Below are 18,665 nucleotides of genomic sequence, written 5' to 3' on the forward strand. Positions count from 1 at the left end.
TCACCCCAAAGTCTCCTTACTTAGTCTGCCTTCCCTGAGTGGTGTTGCTTCCCCACAATGCCCACACACCAGGTGTGCTCTATCATATCACCTTGTTTCACTGTCTTCCTAGAACTTAATACTATCTGAAATCACATTATGAATATATACACGTGATGATTATGTAGCTCCCCATTTAAATGTAGTTTTGATAAAAGTATGGATCTTATTAGTCTTGTTCTTCATCATACCTCCTGGACCTCAAAAAGTGTTTATTGAATGAATGAATGTTTTCTGATCGTCTTTGAGCAGTAGTCTTGTTTGTGGTACTTCTGTTGCATGTTAATTGGCCATTATTTTAGAAAGTCTCTGCAAGCAGGATAGAAACTATGGTAAGAATGTGTCTTTCTATATTGGTTTTGGAGTAGAATCTGACATCCCTCACTTCAGGAAACACTTTTAAACTGCCAGTGTGTCAGAGAGCAAATTCTGACACGTGTATATCAAAAACAAATTTCCTCAGTTCTGTGTGTATAGCATTCCAATTTTATTTCTAAATCTTAGCCACAACCAGCATGCCCATTAAGCTAAATTACTCTTTTAACTAAATGTAAGAGGTTGTGTTCTAAATGCTGGCAGAAAAAAAAAGGTCTTTGCAGTGGCAGAGAGATCTGTTGTTACTTAGCCAAGTGCTTCTTCAAGGAGCTAAGTTCTTATTAGGAAGCTATCTTTCCAGAGTAGTTCAAAGGTGTCATTTAGAATGATTTCACTTTTCCTTCCTACACTTTTGGTGTACACTGTTGGTGGGTATAATTTGGTGCAACCACTATGGAAAACAGTATGGAGATTCCTTAAAAAACTAGAAATAGACTTAGCATATGATCCACAATCCCATTTCTGGGCATATATCTGAAGAAAACTCTAACTCTCAAAACACATTCACCCCAGGGTTCATAGCAACACTATTTATAATAGCTAAGACATGGACGCAACCTAAATGTCCATCAACAGATGACTGGATAAAGAAGCTGTGGTATATTTATACTATGGAATACTAGTCAGCCATAAAAAGAATAAGATAATGCCATTTATAGCAACATGGATTATCCTCCTAAGCAAAGTAACTTAGACAAAGACAAACATCATATAATATAACTTAAATGTGAAATAAAAAAATGACACGGATGAACTTATTTACAAAACAGAAACAGATGCACAGACATAGAAAACACACTTACAGTTACGAAAGGGGAAGGGAGGGAAGGATAAATTGGGAGTTTGGATTAGTAGATACAAACTATTATATACAAAATAGATAAGCCACAAGGTCCTACTGTATAGCAGAGGGAATTTTGTCAATAGCTTATAATAACATATAATGAAAAAAGATATGAAAAAGAGTATACCTGAATCACTATGCTGTATGCTAGAAATGAATACAACATTGTAAATCAACTATACTTCAATAAAAAAAAGTGATTCCACTTTACTGAGCCAACCTGTCATCCTGACATCCTGAGGCTACTTGCCCTGTAGTGTCACAAAATGACACTCTGTCCCAGTCACCACTAAATAATAGTGAACCCCTAAGCCTGATCTTCAGAGTGTAAGAATACAACCTGCATCTGCACAAGGAGAAATCTGATTTTCTTTAAAATAATTTAAAATGATTTTTAGTTTATTGTAATAACTGAACGTTTATATTCAAATTAGTTACATTAATTGTCATTGCAAACAAAGCTGCACTTATATTTTTAGTTTCATTTCACAGTATCCATCATTTGCCCTTTGGCCCATTTACTTGTACTCAAATCACAACACAATTCTAATAGGATATATTTTTTTTAATTTCCATGTTGGAGAGAAGGGTATTAACATAACCTGAAAAGACAAATACATTCCAGAGAAGAAAAATTTATCTCTAAGAAGTATAGATAAATAAATGTAAAAAGCCCCCAAAGCTGTTCAAATATGTCTTCAACAAACCAAACCTATTTCTGGCAGTCATTATTTAAGTTTGATGTTTCGGGGTTGTTTGGTTTTTTGTTTTGGGTTTTTTTTGTTTTTTTGTATTTTTTGGTTACAAAAACAGGAATGTATCTATACAAAGGCTCAAAATAGACCATCTTTTAAAACAAAAAAGTGATGAGTCACAAAAGACTATAACTTATAACTAGTGACACAAATCTAATAGGATCTGTCAAAATTAGTTACATCTAATAACATACCTGCAGTAGTTTTGTATAAAATATCACATGAAGAAAAGAGGACTTTATCAGGCTTTTTCATAGACAATCTAAGTTACCATAGAAAATGTTTCCTGAGATATAAGGAAATGCAGTATTTCTCTTCTTGAACCCTTTCAATTCAAGCCTTTCACCCAGTAAAATAGCTGAGGATCTGAAACTGAGAAACTATATTTAAGTACAGCTAGTGAAACTTACCGCTTTTTTGCATCATTCAGGGTATTATTGAACTTACAGCCAACTTGCCCTTTCAGTATACAGTTCAGATGTGGAAGACACTCCTCTCCACAGGAGCCTGTCGTGTCCTCAGTGCTAGGCTTGCTGTTGTCTCACACAGGCAGTTTTCTGGGTAGCAATTTAATCTTCCTTTAGCAAAAGAGGTGCTCAGCCCCCATGGGCTATATGATAGGGATCTCCTCAATATTTTTGATTTTGATGTTTGGAACTACTGATGTAACATTGTCAAGCAAGACGCTCAGGACCTGCTGTGCCCAAAAGAGTGATAAAGGAAAAAGACCTATTTATTCTTTGATCTGATACACAGATATCATCTTCAAAAACAAGGTTAATAAAGTAATAATATGAAAGCAACATTGCATGGAATATCATGGAAAAGATAACTATTTGTGTTATTTACTCATTTTTCAATTCTGTTCAAAGAAAGGGTTTTGCAATAACTTCCTGATATGAGGAGCAAAGGGACACTAACCCAACACAGAGATTATCCATTTATTTTGATATTTAAGTATTGCTGTCAAATATTTCAATTTACCAATTAGATGAGTTTTAAACAGGACTTGCCCCAAGACATGCCTTATTACTTAGTGTTAAGTATACCAAAATATGGAAGATATTATAGCAACCTTCAAGAACTTTTAAATCTATTTTGAAAAAATAAATAAAAGTCACATAGGCTAAGTGACAAATGAGTGGTATCAACATTAAGTTTTAAGAGAGCCAACATAATAAAGCAAATCAGTCACTTTTCCAATTAAAAAATATTATTTGATAAAACTCTATATGAAGGGAACTTGGTGGGTAGCTATCAAAATTAGTTAATATCTGTAAAAATATAAAACAGCAATACTGCATTTAGGAATTTATCCCACTGAAATACATCCACCTGGGTACAAAGACGTATGTTTAAAAAAAAATGTTGATTGCTATAAATGTTTATTGCTGAAAAGCGTGGAAACAACTTAAATGTCTGACAATAGAGGACTTACAGAATACACAAAATAAATTATGATATCCATATAATGTAATACTATATATATAGTTATTTTTTTAAATGACTTAAAAATCTGACATGGTATAATGTCTAAGAAATATTAAATGAGTAAGTAAGTCATTAAACAATTTCAAAATAATCTAGACCAAGTAATGCAACAACTTTCCGTTAAAATATGGAAGTTTCTTTAATGGCTCCTTAAATTATACTGCGCTTTAAAAAAAACTAATTATAATAAAATATCTCCCTAAACAATGTCTCTATATGGCATGTTTAGTTTGTTTTATTGAACTTTGACAGATGTATGGTCTCATGGAATTTACCTTATTTTGAAAGAAATGAATATTGAGACAAAGTAATGGCTGACAATGTTTTAGCACTATTTGACTTTTTTCTTGTAGTTTCCAACCATATACTCAACCAAAATATTTTTCTGTAGTTTCTATATCTTGTAAGTTTCTCGGTAGGTAGCAGTGAGACATTCAAATAATATTTTTAATGGTCTGCATTTATAAGGAAGTATAAAATAACCTGGAGAAGTATCAGTAATTATTAGTATACATTGAATTCATGCTTTTATGGCTAAGTTCTGAGCTTTAAGAAGACAGTCATAGCTGGGTTTTTTTCAGATGCTCTGTATAAACATACCCATAAGTGATAATTTATTATTAGTAGGCGTACTGTCTTCTTTCAGCATTGATACTACAGAGGTTTATGTGTTAATAAGTAATAGTCATTATAACAAATCTCTTAAAAATTGAGAATAATGATTTTTCACAGATTTGATTCAAGTTGAGAAATTATCACCATTTATTTTTATAAGAGAAATTTAAATTTAAATATTTAATATGGAATATTTAATACAGTTAAATGAAAAACTAAAGAAATATTTAAATGGAAGAATATTTACATAAAAATGTAGTGATTACATGTTAGATTCAGAGTTCAGTGAATGAAGTTGTTAAAAAGGAAAAATCATTGAGAAATATTCTATTTTAATGATTTTTTGACAAATAGTAAGCATTATATTTATTTCCAAGCATTGAATTAAAAGAAACGCTAAAGGGAAAAAATACAAAATTTGAATCACTGTAGGTAACTGACTTCCAGAAGCATATGTGAGAATATTTTTAATAACTTTTCCTAAGGATATACATTAAAATACATCTTAAAAATTGTCCACCTGATTCAGGTATTTTCTTAATCCCACTTTTTTTGAATAGCCTGTTAAAAAAATGTTAAATGTTTGACTTGGATAACAGGATATTTTCCATATTTTACATGACCAAACAGAGACAAAGAAAAAGCAGGCAGCAATAAAATGCTCATTACTAATCCATTAATTCTTCAAAGTCTGAAGTAGCTTATACCACACATTGGCACTTCCTGTGAGGATGTAGTTCTGTTTAAATATGACTACTCTTGACTTTTTATGGAAAAGAGTGAGTGTGGACACTAAAAATTCACATCTAGTCAATGAAATATACTTGACAATGAATCCCTCTGGGTGAGTACATTGGGCCAAATTCTGACTTCCCTGCTTGCCTTGGGCTCCAATTAAGGTCAGACAAGTATAGAATTGGGTTGAGTGTTTAAAACCCTAAAAACTTTCCTAAGTGTCACAGTTAAAGAGGGAGCACACATAAATTTTTCTCTAAATTAGAAAATTCTATTTTGTATCACTATCACCTGAATTCTTAAATCCTACAGGAAAATGAGGGAAACTAATACCTTATATCTATTTCAGAAGAAAGGAAGGGAAGGAGGGAGGAAGTTAGTTAGCTAGTTAGTTAGTTAGTTAATTTCTGTGCTTTATGTTTCTCCAGGATACAATCATAGTATCCTACCATATAAGATAGATATTATCAGAATCTTCATAAAAAGGGCTTGCCCTAGGCAACGCTGCTGTGACAAATTTATCTTTGAGGACACTTGTTCTATATGCACTTCATCAGTGACCTTTCCCCCACCAGTATCTCTCTTCCCATCAAATATGTTTCCTACCAGAATTTAACTAATATAATAAATAAATGTTCGTTAATATGGCTTTGTGGTTACTTATGCAATGGCATTTCACTATTGGTTATTTGAAGACTGAAATGACCTAGGAAGGAAGCTGTAATTCATTTATTCACTCACTTACTCCCTCACTCACACCCTCACTGAAGCAGACACTATCAGTGCCTTGCTCATTCATAGTCCTCAGTCATCGCCCTTCTTATACAGTCGACAGTTTCTTACCACAAACCCTTGGAGTCTTTGCCTCAGGGCTTTCTCTGCATAGGAGCATGCTCAGGAGGAAGGTAACAGGGAGTTGATGCTTTCAGCAGAAGCCCTCAGCTGATGAAGGATGCAAGTTCTCCATCATCTCTCAGAGGTCCCCAGCAGAAACGAGCCCCAGTGGTCAACAGTGGTAACCTCATTAACACACCCATTTTTAGATTCTTTTTCCCTTTTTTGTCATACTTCCCCATTCATCTAATGGGGCTTCCTGGCACAACCTTCAAAATAAACTTCCTGAATCCTTATTTTAAGGTCTGCTTCTAAGGGAAGATCCAACCTAAGACACTCATTCATTCTTTACCCAAGATCTTTATTTAGTATATTCTAGGGGCTAAGAAATGTGACAGGCAATGGGACTCAAATATGAATCCTGAGGACAAGTGAATATTTTCAAGTAGGGAGCTGTGTTATGCACTCCCTCAAATTCACATCACGAAAGAGAGCATACCATCCATCAACTTCCATAATTAACTCTGCTCATTACTGTTCATCCTCTTCTTCAGTCAGGATCATATAGTGATTACCTGGTATTTCAGGCAGTTTTCTTCTCTACCAAGTCACGTTTGGTTTTCTCATCTCTCTCTGCCCCTTTAACGTTTCAAGCAACTCATTTACATTCTTATTTTCTCTCCTACATCTGCAACATTATTTTGGCTGTTCTTCATGACAAAACAATATATCACATCACAGTAGCCAATATGACTTGTGTTCCTGTTCTCATTTCCAAAACCTCCTTGATTGTCATTCATTTGGGTACCTTCCCCAATAGAGTGAAACCAATTTCCCAATATTCAGCTATCTTTAAATATCTCATCCTAGTCCCAGGGAATCATTCCTAAGACAAACTACTTACAAATATAATTTTGCATTTAATCCACAAATGGTCCCAGGATAAGGATTATTATTTCTGTTTCATAGATTAGAAAACTGTGGCTTGTCTGCCTCTGAAGTGATGTTTCTACATATTCTACTGCACCTGTCTCGTGATCATACACAGAGAATTTAAATGCATGCTCTTCTTAGTCATTTATGAGAACCTGAAAAATGGTCAACATCCAAATACCTTTCCTGGTATTTCAAGAATCATACACTTATATTTAATTCTTACCAAAAGCTGTTAAGAATAAGTATCTTCAAATGGTATTGTTGATGTTGAGCTATACTTTTTGTAGTTCAGATTCATTAAAGATGTGTCTTCCCTAAATTCAGGAAATATTTCTTGCAAACAAAACTTCTCTAAAAAATACTTCTTATCTACCTAAGAAGTCTTCCAATTGCTCATATGCCAGTTGACATCTCTGTTCTCTGCCATTAGAACTTTCTTTAAAATGTTTGCACTCTCGGTATCCTGGCCAGGCCACCTCCTCCATGTCAGGTCATGTGTTACACTAGTACCTGGGAAAATACTTATGAAGTAATTTTTTTTATGAAAAAGGAATGCTTTGAGATTGTACTTTTGCAGGTGGTTCATTTTTGGAGAATTGAAAATAGTATATTTTAAACTTCTCCTTGTACGAGTGTTACCCACTGGAAGGCCAGTGATACCAAATGAGAAAGACATCATGGGACTATGCTGAGCCTGTCAGGTGTGGGACATCCAGTACATTCCAAGGAGGATGTGTCATTTGACATCTCGTGTCAATTCTAGATCTTCTCTCAGTAAGTGGTAAACACTATGCCAGAATGATGATTTGAAAATACTCTGATTCAAATCACCAGCCCGTAGTGGTGGCTGAATCCAAATTTGGCTTTGAATCCAATTCAAAGCTAGCAGTGCCACAGTGTTTACGTTGAAGTAAATGTTTGGTTTCAGTAGTATTAAGACATTGTAGCAGGTTTGGAAAAGCCAAAGTTAAACCCTCAGAGGAGAATGGAAGGAACCAGCATTGAAATATTTCTCTTTAGCATTTTGTGTTTTTAAATCCAAAAGATCCTCAGATAATTAAGAGTTTGATTTATTTGCTCCCTAGGATCAGTGCTCAAAATGAGTGGAAACAGAGGAGCATCTGTCTGTGAGTCAATGGTTACAGACCAAAGGAAGATGCTTCCTTTAGAAATGATCACTCAAAATGATTCAGAATAGAATGTTTTTAGTAAGTCATTTACTCAAAACACTTCAGTTGAACTGCTGGAAGAGCAAATATCAACTTATTCTCAGAGGATATGGTTAAATCTTCTAGATTGAAATAAGTACTATGCCATTTGAAATTAAATGTGAAAACAAGAGCGAGGAGTTTAAATAAGAACATGTTTCTGCCTTACAAATGACAACCACCCAGAGGAAGACCAGGAACGAACAGTAGAAGAAATAGAAGAAATAGGGAAGAATAGACAGCTGGCATAGACTACCACTGACCTTCTCAAGGAAGAGCATTATTGCTATCCAGGGTAGAAACACGACCTTTAAATTTATTACCAGACTCAGAAGACAGCCTCATGTGGGAAATATACAATGTAGCCCAACTCTAATTTTCTTTTCTTCAAGTACCATTTTAGCAAGTTAAGATGTTTTGAAGGTATGTTTTAAAGGTTTCCCTTAATGATTTACTGTTTAGTATAAAGACCATGTTGTTTTCATGAAGTGGAGTACAGAAAACCAAGGGATATCAACACTAGCAAATTCTGTTATAACTTGGAATATACTGAGGAAATGGGAAGACAGTGAGACGTTACTTCTAAAAACCATTTTCAGTGGGAGAAACATGTCTGTCAACAGCAATAACTACTCATTATGCCTCTAAAATGCTGAGGCCAAAGGAATAATGTTGAAAGTTAATAAATTTGCGATTATAAAAAGTATATAGGAACTGGGAAAGGTAAGCAAAAGTTTTTAAAAATTCACAATTCAGCAACAGTCACTATTAATATTTTGAAGAATTTTCTTCCAGTTTTCTCAGCATGTTTTTTGGAATTGCAAAAAAATGGCAGTATAATTAACATGGAGTACAACATAATGATTTTATATTTGTATGTATTGCAAATTGATCACAGTAAGTCTTGTTAACATCCCTCACCAGACATAGTTACAGAAATGTTCTCCCTTGTGATGAGGACTTTTAACATCTACTTCCTCAACAACATTGAAATATACAATACAGTGTTATTAACTACAGTCACCACGCTGTACATTACATCCTCAGGACTTACTTTGTAACGAAATTTTGAACCTTTTGAACCCCTTCACCCATTTCACCCACCCCCTAACCCTACCTTTGAGAACTAACATGTTCTCTGTGAGTTTGGTTTTGTTTTTTGTTTTTAGACTTCACATATAAGTGAGATCATTTTGTCTTTCTCTATGTGACTTATTTCACTTAGCATAATGCCCTCAAGGTCCACCCATGTTGTCACAAATGGCAAGATTTTATTCTCCTTTTTCAATGATAATAGCCATTCTAACAGAGGTGAGGTGATATTTCATTGTGGTTTTGATTTGTATTTCATTCGTGAGTTATGTTGAGCACCTTTTCATGTTGGCTCTATGTATATCTTCTTTAGAAAAATTTCTGTTGAGATTCTCTGTGTATTTTTAACAGATTATTTGATTTTTTGCTATTGAGTTGTATGAGTTCTTTGTATATTTTGGGTATTAACTCCTTATCAGATATATGATTTGCAAGTATCTTCTCACATTCTGTAGGTTGCATTTTCATTTTGTTGATGGTTTCCTTTGCTGTGCAGAAGCTTTTTAGGTTAATATAGTCCAAATTGTTTATTTTTGCTTCTTTTGCCTTTGCTTTTGGTGTAAAATCCAAAAAATCATCCCCAAGACCAATGTCAAGAAGTTTATTGCCTATGTTTTATTCTGGTACATGGCAGTCCAGTTTCATTATTTTGCATGTGACTGTGCAGTTTTCCCATCACCATTTATTGAAGAGACTGCCCTTTCCTCATTGTATATTCTTGGCTCCGTTGTCATAAATTAATTAACCAAATATGCATGGGTTTATTTCTGGACCCTCTATTCTGTTCCATTGATCTATGTGTCTGTTTTTATGCCAACTTTATACTATTTTTGATTACTTATAGCTTTGCAATATACAGTCATTGCTTGGTATCCACAGAGGATTGGTTCCAGGACCCCTGCGGATATGCAGATCCATGGATGCTCAAATCCTTTATGTAAAAAACAACCAGCCTCTCTTAAGCACGGATGCAGAAACCGCAGATATGGAAGGTTGACTATAGTTTGAAATCAGGAAGCATGGTACCTTCAGCTTTGTTCTTCTTTCTGAAGATTGTTTTAGCTATTTGGGGTCTTCTGTGATTCCAAGCAAATCTTAAAACTGTTCCATTTCTATGAAAAATGCCATTATAATTTTGACAGTGATTGCATTGAATCTGTAGATTACTTTGGGTATTGTGGATATTTTAACAATATGAATTCTTCCAATCCACGAGCATGAAATATCTTTCCACTTACTTGTATCTTCAATTTCTTTCATCAGTGTCTTACGGTTTTCAGTGTACAGGTCTTTCAGCTCCTTGGTTAAGTTTATTCCTAGGTGTTTTATTCTTTTTGATGTGATTGTAAATGGAATTGTTTTCTTAATTTCCCTTTCTGATAGTTTGTTGTTAGTGTGTAGAAATACAACAGATTTTTGTATATTGACTTTGTATCCTGCAACTTTACTGAATTTGTTTAATTAATTCTAATAGTCTTTGGTGGAATCTTTATAGAGTTTCCAATTTGGATGCTTTTTATTTCTTTTTCTTGCCTGATTGCTCTGACTAGGGTTTTCAATACTGTGTTGAATAAAAGTGGCAAGAAAGGCATCCTTGTCTTGTTCCCGATCATAGAAGAAAAACTTTCAGTTTTTCACTATTAAGTATTTCAAGCTGTGGGCTTGTCATATATGGCCCTTATTATGTTGAGATACATTTCCCTCTATACCCACTTGGAGAGTTTTCATCATAGTAGATGTTGAATTTGGTCAAATGCTTTTTCTGCATCTATAGAGATGATCATGCAATTTTTATTCATCTTTTTAATGTGTTGTTATCACACTGATTGATTTTCATTTCTGGGATAAATTTCACTTGGTCATGGTGTATGATCCTTTCAATGTATTGCTGAATTCAGTGTACTAGTATTTTGTTGAGGATTTTTACATCCATGTTCATCAGGGATATTGGCCTGTAATTTTCTTTTCTTGCGGTGTCCTTGTCCAGTTTTGGTAATAGAGCAATACTAGCCTCATAAAATGAGTTGGAAAGTAGTCCCTCCTACTCTTCTTCTTTTCTTTTCAAAAGAGCTTGAGAAGGATTGATAATCATTATTCTTTAAATGTTTGGTAGGATTTACCAGTGAAGCCATCTGGTCCTGGACTTTTGTTTTATGGGAACCTCTTGATTACTGATTAAATCTTCTTACTAGTAATGGATCTGTTCAGATCTTGGTAGGTTGTATGTTTCTAGGAACTTATCCATTTCTTCTAGGTTGTTCAGTTTGTTGGCATATACTTATTCATAACAGTCTCCTATTTTATTTTTGTGATAGCAGTTATAACATCTCCTCTTTCAATTCTGATTTTATTTATTTGAGTCATCTGTCTTTTTTCTGGTGAGTTAGTTAAGGTTTGTCCATTTTATTTATATTTTTAAAAAAACATTTCAGTTTCATTGATTTTTTTCTATTGCCTTTATAGCCTCTATATCTGCTCTGACCAGTGTTATTTTTTTCTTTCTAATACCTTTGAGCTTTGTTCTTCGGCATATTTTAGTATCATAATTGTGATCTTATTTTAAGCAGAGTTTTCTATCCTGATTTTCACTCTTATAGCACTAATGTTTCACCATGCTGTTATATGTTTTAGTGAAAGTAAAATATTCCATTGAACAGATGTATGATGTTTTCTTAACCAACCTTTTATTGATTTTTTCAGATAGTGTTATGATAAATATATTTGTTCATGAAGTTTCTTTTAATGTCTGATTTATTTCTTAAGATCAGCTTCCAGAATTTCAAATACTAGGTCAAATACTATGAACAATTTGAAGAATCTAAAAACATTAAGCTAAGTTGCTTTCAAATTTTTTTTTTTAAATTTATATCCCCACAGCTGTGCTTAGAAGTTCAGACACTTTTATATGTGTGGGTGGGGAGGGCTATGTGCAAACTCTATATTTTCTGCTCAGTTCTGCTGTGAACCTGAAACTGCTCTAAAAAATAAAGTCTATTAATTAAAAAAAAAGTTCAAACACTTTTCAAAGAGGTCTAGAACCACTCCACACTGATTCTAAAATAAGTTATTATTAGGAAATAAAAATGAGATTTACCATTAAATATTTTGTTAATGCTTGATATTGCTTTCAAGTTTACTTCAAGTATATAATTCTAGAATTTCATTCTAATGATTTTGCTACTATGTGTGTTTTTCAGAGAAGACTTAAATCCATTTTAGAAGATTCAGCAGATTTAATTAATGTCAAATTTATTATTCAGTAGTTACATTTACTTTTTATTACATTAAATTACAAATATATCTAGAATATGTATGTCCACCTTATAGAACTTAAAACATAATGTTCATTAATTATTTCAGTTTATAATTATATGTTTGCTTTGCCCATGTAGCCAAAACTATGATTTACCTGGTACTGCCCTTCTTCTGTAATACAATCCCCAATTACGTTATTCCTGTGAAGGATATTGACTCAATTGGAATGATCCTTTATTATGATCATTTCCATAAGGACTTTGTGATGAATGGGCAGCCTCTTAAAAACTTTTAAGTGACTTTATGATGCTATAATCTACTTTGTTCTTATAGTTACTTAATAAATAGTTATTGAGTCCCTTCACCATGGAGGCATAATACTAGGGACTGAGGAGACAAATGTGGAGGTATATTGATCTAGTGTGGGAATGCACAAGGAGCTATGAACAGTACATCCTGGAAACACAGAAAAGCACATTTGAACTCACCAAGAAATGAAATATTATTTGAGCTAAGACTTGAAGAATGAAATGTTGGTCAGAGAATCTTGAAGAAACATTACATTCAATAAAAAGAACATGTGCAAAGATATAGAGGCTTGTTTAAATAAAAGCTCAATACATCCTAGAAAATATATATACATATGAAAATATTAGTGAGTAAAGTAAGGATTGAGCTTGGGAGATTGGGAATAGACACAAAGCAGAACAAGTGTGCAGGGGCTATACTGTGAAGCATAAGGTACTGTGTTGTGAAAGGAATTTAGCTTTTATTCTGTAGATAAAGGGAAACTATTGAAGAAATTTGCCATGAGAAAGAATTTTTGTCATGATTATAACTCTGGTGTATATGTAATGAATGTTTTGGAGGTAGAGAGAATGTAGAGCTGAGGATATTGGGAAGTAATTATGAGGCCAGAGAGACATTAGTGTCTGCATTAGGGTATTGAAAGTGGAAGAGAAAACAAGGTAATAAAATGCTGTATTTTATGAGAAAGGTAGTAAAAGCAATAAAACTTAAGATTTGATTGAATATGGAAGATGTTGTCCTAGAATCAATTTTGTAAAAATTATCTCAGAGATGGATTATTCAGGAAGATCTCATTAATTCATTAAAATTAAGGGAAAAGGTCAATTTGATTTGTCCCAAGTCAGAATTATAGATATTCATTTGTAAAGGAAATTTTAATACACTTATGCACAGAAAGTTTGCCAATCACACTTTGGTGGTACTAAAAAAAAAAAGAATTAAAGGGAGTTTCGGCAGAAACAAAGACTCCTGTGGGAAATTCTTGCTCCAGCAGACAATATTATTATCAAATTTAAGATATTATGTAAGGTTGCTAGGGTTGCTATAATTGGGTGGGTTAAACAACAAAATGAATTTTCTGGCATTGTGGAGGCTAGGAGTCCAAGCCCAGTGTGCCAGCAGGGCTGGTTTCTTCAGAGGCCTCTCTCTTTGGCTCTTAGATTCACATCTTCTCCCTATGTCTTCATAGCACTTTTTTTCTGTATCTCTGTCCTAATCTCTTGTTCTTTTAGCGACACCAATTATGTTCAATTAGAACCCCCTCTAATTGCCTCATTTTACCTTAATTATGCCTTAGAGACCCTGTCTCCAAATACAATCACATTCTGAGGTACTGAGAGTTAGGATTTCAGCGTATGAATTTCAGGGGACAAAATTTAGCCCCTGACAGATAAAGACTGTGGGTAATGTTTTCAAAAGGTATTTTCATTTCTTGACCATTAGAGTGAAAAATGAAGAATGAATATTATATGAAGAAGGTTGCATAAATTAAGAAAATTTTAGCAAAACGATTTTTTACAATTAAAGCACCTAAATTCAATTTACCATTCCCAGTTAATGAATGAGAGAATGTTTTCTCAGTAGTAACTAATGTGGTTTATTTATTTATAAGAAAGCCCTAGTAAGACCAGAAAAGATAGAAACTATGAAGACATTTCATTTCAACAACATTTATCAAAACTCTGGTCAAGTTCATTGTCTGCTTTACATGAATTTTTCAGAGAAATTGAAATACTATCTGTTCAGCAGCAGGAAGCCAATTGGAAAAGTTTTTGTAGTTGTCCAGACGGATTCACATCCAAAATTTTAAGCAAACTGAGACTTTAAAATCAAGATTATAAAGACTGAAAATGATCACTAGTCAGAGAATGTGTCTATGTTGTACAAAGCAGCTGACATTCACTGACATTCAGTAAAACTTCAATTTGGACTTCAAGATTGAGAAGTGCTGGTGTCAGGTGTTATGTTTGAATAGATCGAGGAGTCCTATTTATTTAACCATTTTTTAAAAATTTTCTATTTTGGAGCACAACATACTGTGCACTAAAAATTTATAGCTCCCTAAAACTTTCTGTGAGATTTTTTAACAAAACTATCTCTCTGGATATTTACACAAAATAGATGATAAGACATTTCTAGCAGAGAGCAAGGTCTCTAATAACGCTTATCATAGTACTACGGAAAGCAAGAATTTCAGATCTGAACACTGCCCCCTTCATTTCCTCTCTGCATTCTCAAATTTACCTACTTTTTAGTTCTAGCTCTCCCTTTATAAGAAAACTGTGCAAGAGGATAGCTATTTGTTTAAAATTTTGTTCACATGGTTGGGGGGCGGTAGGTAGAAGGCGGTGGTAGATTGGGGTTTAGTGTACAATAAGAATTCTAAGATTCATAGAAGTGACTCTCACTATAAAATATTATTATTACAGTCATGAAAATTAGAATCACCTAGTTGCCAGACTATAACAACAGCAGCAAACAATAACAATAAAAAGACCTTGGTGAGGATTTGGAACTAGAAAGTAACATTTCTTGTATTCCTCCGCTGAGTTACATTTTGTGTTAGATTATTTATAGGCTCTACAAATAGAATTTATCAATTAAAAATAATTTTAATTTAGTCTTTAAAAAAGACTAGGAAACGAAGGCTCAGGGAGGTCAAATGATTTCTCCAGTTTAGTCTGGCCAGCCAACAATAGAAGTAGTATTTTAAAATAAGTCTGACACCCGAAACATTTTCACGTCCACACAGTGTGCCTCAGAAGGCCAAGATTGTCATTTCTGGGGCACACATGTGGTCAGAACAATCAGGAGAGCCAAGGAAGTCATATTTGTCTGGATTAAACAACTCAATCTAAAAACTGCTTAACTTTAATATAAGGTTGAAAATAGGGTTTTAGAAGAAAAGGAGGAGAAAAAGAACAAGGACCTGAAACTGAGTTCCAGCTGAGAGGGCAAGTGAGTGATTAAAAATAAATCTTTCATGATTTGCTCCCACAGGCAAGAAAAATAATGTTTTTCAATCCTGCTTAACCCAAAGTAATCTGAGTTATTTAAAGTATTATAACCACTGGTGACAAACCAGAGAGTTTATTATGTCCTTTCACAAACCAGGACTTCTCAGAAGCAGGAAATGCATGTGAATAGGGACCGAGTTGTCCAGGTTGCAATGTGTGACTTTCTGTTACGTCTAAAGAGGGTCTCATGTCTACAGCTCATGGGTGTTGGGAGTTCCATCCTATACAAGCTAGACCAGGAAGTCCTTTCTCCATTCTGGCTGGGAAACCGAGATATTTTCAGTCCTAGTGGCCACTCAAACACAAGTGGAGTCATAAAGCCAGAGAGAACTGCACACCTTCCAGGCCAATAGTTTACAAACAAGAAACCATGTCTTGAGACACATCAAAATCCCAGATAAGAAAGCTCAAGATTTCAGAAATCCAACTATTCCTCAAAAATACATGCATAGTTTCATTTGTAAAGTAGGACATCGTTACCTAAAGATAACAGCATCTGCAGAAATACTTGCTTAGCAACTAAATCACAAGGTCTTCCTTAGAGCTTCCTTTAGGCTAGAAATAGTCCCTGCTTAGCCAGCTGGCCTGGAAAACTAGCGACAAACATAAAAACCCAAAGAATTGCAGAGCTCATTCTATCCCCAGATCTTCTTGGAAGAGCATCTGTAGCGTGTTTTTTGTTTTGTTTTGTTTTGTTTTTTTGAGACCAAAGGTTATAAAGCTGATAGAAGGAAGAAATGCCTGGATTTTCTTCCTTTGGGCATGTTTTTAAATCTGGAAATACCCAACTTTCTAGTTAATCAAATGTACAGATTTTTATTCAACTGTTTCTTAAATGTAAGGCTGACAGTATTTGCAAAGCCACGAGAGCCATGACCTTTTCAGTGGCCTCAGCTCTACCACCAGTGAGCCCTGCATACCACGGACACTGGGACGTGCTAGACCACCCATGACTGCAGGGTCTGTGTCCACGGGAGCATGAGAAACATTGATTTCCAGGTGGCTAAGAGGTCTTAAAAGAGGATACCTTCACTGTCTTTGTGCTAAAAGCACATTTTTAGAAACTCCCATTGCTAGTAGCCTAATTCTGTCATGTTGTTTTCCTGATTTATTTTATTTGCCAAGAAAGCAATTACTTCCATATTAATACTATACTGATTTTAAAGCAAAAAATAAACTTATGTCATATTTATCCCTGTAATATACAAGCACATGAAAAAAAAAGAGATGATAGTTCTGCAACAAATTATCTGTAAAAATGTTATGTCTCATTTACTTTGACCTAAACATAGAAGCAGAAATACTCATCTAACAAAGCTTGCTTGATTCACTCATATCATCAGTTTTAGGGAGCACTAATCATATGAAAGACATCACCATATATGCTGAATAAAAAGGAAGATCTATAAAATAAAACCCCTGCTTCCATAGATTCTAGTCTGATTGGAGTTAACAACACATACTTAAAATTCAAGGCAGGTGAGTAGACAGAAAGTACCCTGCACATCAAGTGCATGGTTCAAACAACTTAGCATTGGGAATTATATGAGAAAGAGTCTTCTGCCTGGAGCAGGAGTCTACAAACTGCAGCCCACAGACTAAATCACCTGCCACCTCTTCATATAGTTCATGAGCTAAGACTGCTTTTTACATTTTTAAATGATTGAACAAAATTCGAAAGAAAAAGAATCTATCATGACACTGGAAAATAAACAGTGAAAAAAAAAATTTCAATGTCCACAAAGTTCTACAGGAACACAGTTCCCCTTATGCCCAAAAGCCTGAAATATTTACTCTCTGGCCCTTAACAGAAAAAGAAATTGTCAATCCCTGACCTAGGAGATCAAGGAAAGCTTTAAGACTGACCTGTGTTCTGAACTGAATCTTGAAGAGTAAGGTAGAACTGGTCCTGGTGGAATGGAGAAGGGGGTCATTAGTCGAGAAAAGGATGAGCATGAGAAAACACATGGCTTAGTCAGAAGGTAGTACACACCTCGGGCTGCTGGGGTGGAGGGCTTCTGAAGAGGGTTGAGAGGAAATCCCCTGAAAAGATGTGTCGGGCGAGCTTGAGGAGGGCGAGGGGGAAAGAAGTGCTTCTCCCCCCTCTTCCCCTCCAAACCACTTCCATTTTCCTGTGGAAAATAAAAACCAATTAAGGTTGTTTAAAAAAAAAAACAAAAAACCAAAGAGTAATGTATTCAAAGGCAAGTTTTTCAAACAATTAATTTGGTAACCATGTGTAGGATGGAGAGGACGTGGGTGGGAAGAGATGGAGAAAAAGCTGGGGGAGACTGAAAAACAAAGATTTAGATAGAAGACCCTTGAAGAGTTGTATCAGTGAAGACGGAAGGCAGAGCAGCATGTGGCTGCCTCACTGATGTCAGTACCACCAGAGGTCTGCAGAGAGGACGCACGATGTATACTGCTGGATAAGTGCACAGATGGATTAAAGAAAGGAAGGAGAGAGAGAGGGAGAGAGGGAGGGAAAAAACATTGATAGATTTTGCTAATTGACTGAGTGAAGTAAAGAATAAACACATGAACTAAGCCTAGAGTTTAGCTTTAGCCATATAGAGTTTGAGACTACAAAGAGGCATTCATAAGAAAATCTCTAGCAACAGTGGGCAATGTGAGATGCTAGATCTGGAGCAAGGTCAGGATGGAGACACAGATCAGAAGCATCCATCTATTCCTTCAGAGAGTCTGACAGCCCCAACAAGCATCTGATGAATAGTTGGTAGGAGCTTACTATGCGTATATTTCTTTTATATATACAACTTCCTAACCCTCCAAGAGAAAATTATAAAGGCAGGACCTGTCACTTGGTGTAGCAGTTGCAAGGTGTGCTAAAGCTTATTAACAATGTCACTGGCCTCAGTGATTCCACACTGATGTCATTATTTCCATCAACAACAAAAAGAAAGAGAATGGCATCGGGGCACCATTCTATTATTTGCAAACAGATGCTTGCTCCTGAAAAATTTTGAGGCAGGCTAAGTGAATGTTGGAAAATACTGGTTTCATTTTTTTCTATCACCCCAATATCTCTGAAGTAGAGTCTGGGAATCAGGTTTTTTAAAGTGTGCTTATAAATGTTCTGCATTTATTTGCAAAGCTGCCCTGGAATATATCCCTGATCGTGCCTGTTTCCAGCAATTAT

General features: G+C 34.7%; 1 long non-coding RNA gene across 2 annotated transcripts in view; it reads right to left on the reverse strand.

Annotated features, from left to right (window-relative positions):
- The window catches only part of LOC123618934 (uncharacterized), a 54,347-nt gene extending 35,911 nt beyond the window's left edge, over positions 1 to 18,436 (reverse strand). The window contains exons 1-2 of one of the 2 annotated variants that reach the window (XR_012505498.1): positions 17,372 to 18,436; positions 2,424 to 2,707 (exon numbers count right to left, since the gene is read on the reverse strand). This is a non-coding gene — a long non-coding RNA (uncharacterized LOC123618934). Of the gene's footprint in view, positions 1 to 2,423; positions 2,711 to 17,371 lie in introns of both variants that reach the window. The other variant, XR_012505501.1, reaches the window with a different exon arrangement.
- Between the last annotated feature and the right edge of the window lie 229 nt (positions 18,437 to 18,665).

This window comes from Camelus bactrianus, chromosome 3 (genome assembly GCF_048773025.1).
Source record: "Camelus bactrianus isolate YW-2024 breed Bactrian camel chromosome 3, ASM4877302v1, whole genome shotgun sequence".
Taxonomy (NCBI): Eukaryota; Metazoa; Chordata; class Mammalia; order Artiodactyla; family Camelidae; genus Camelus; species Camelus bactrianus.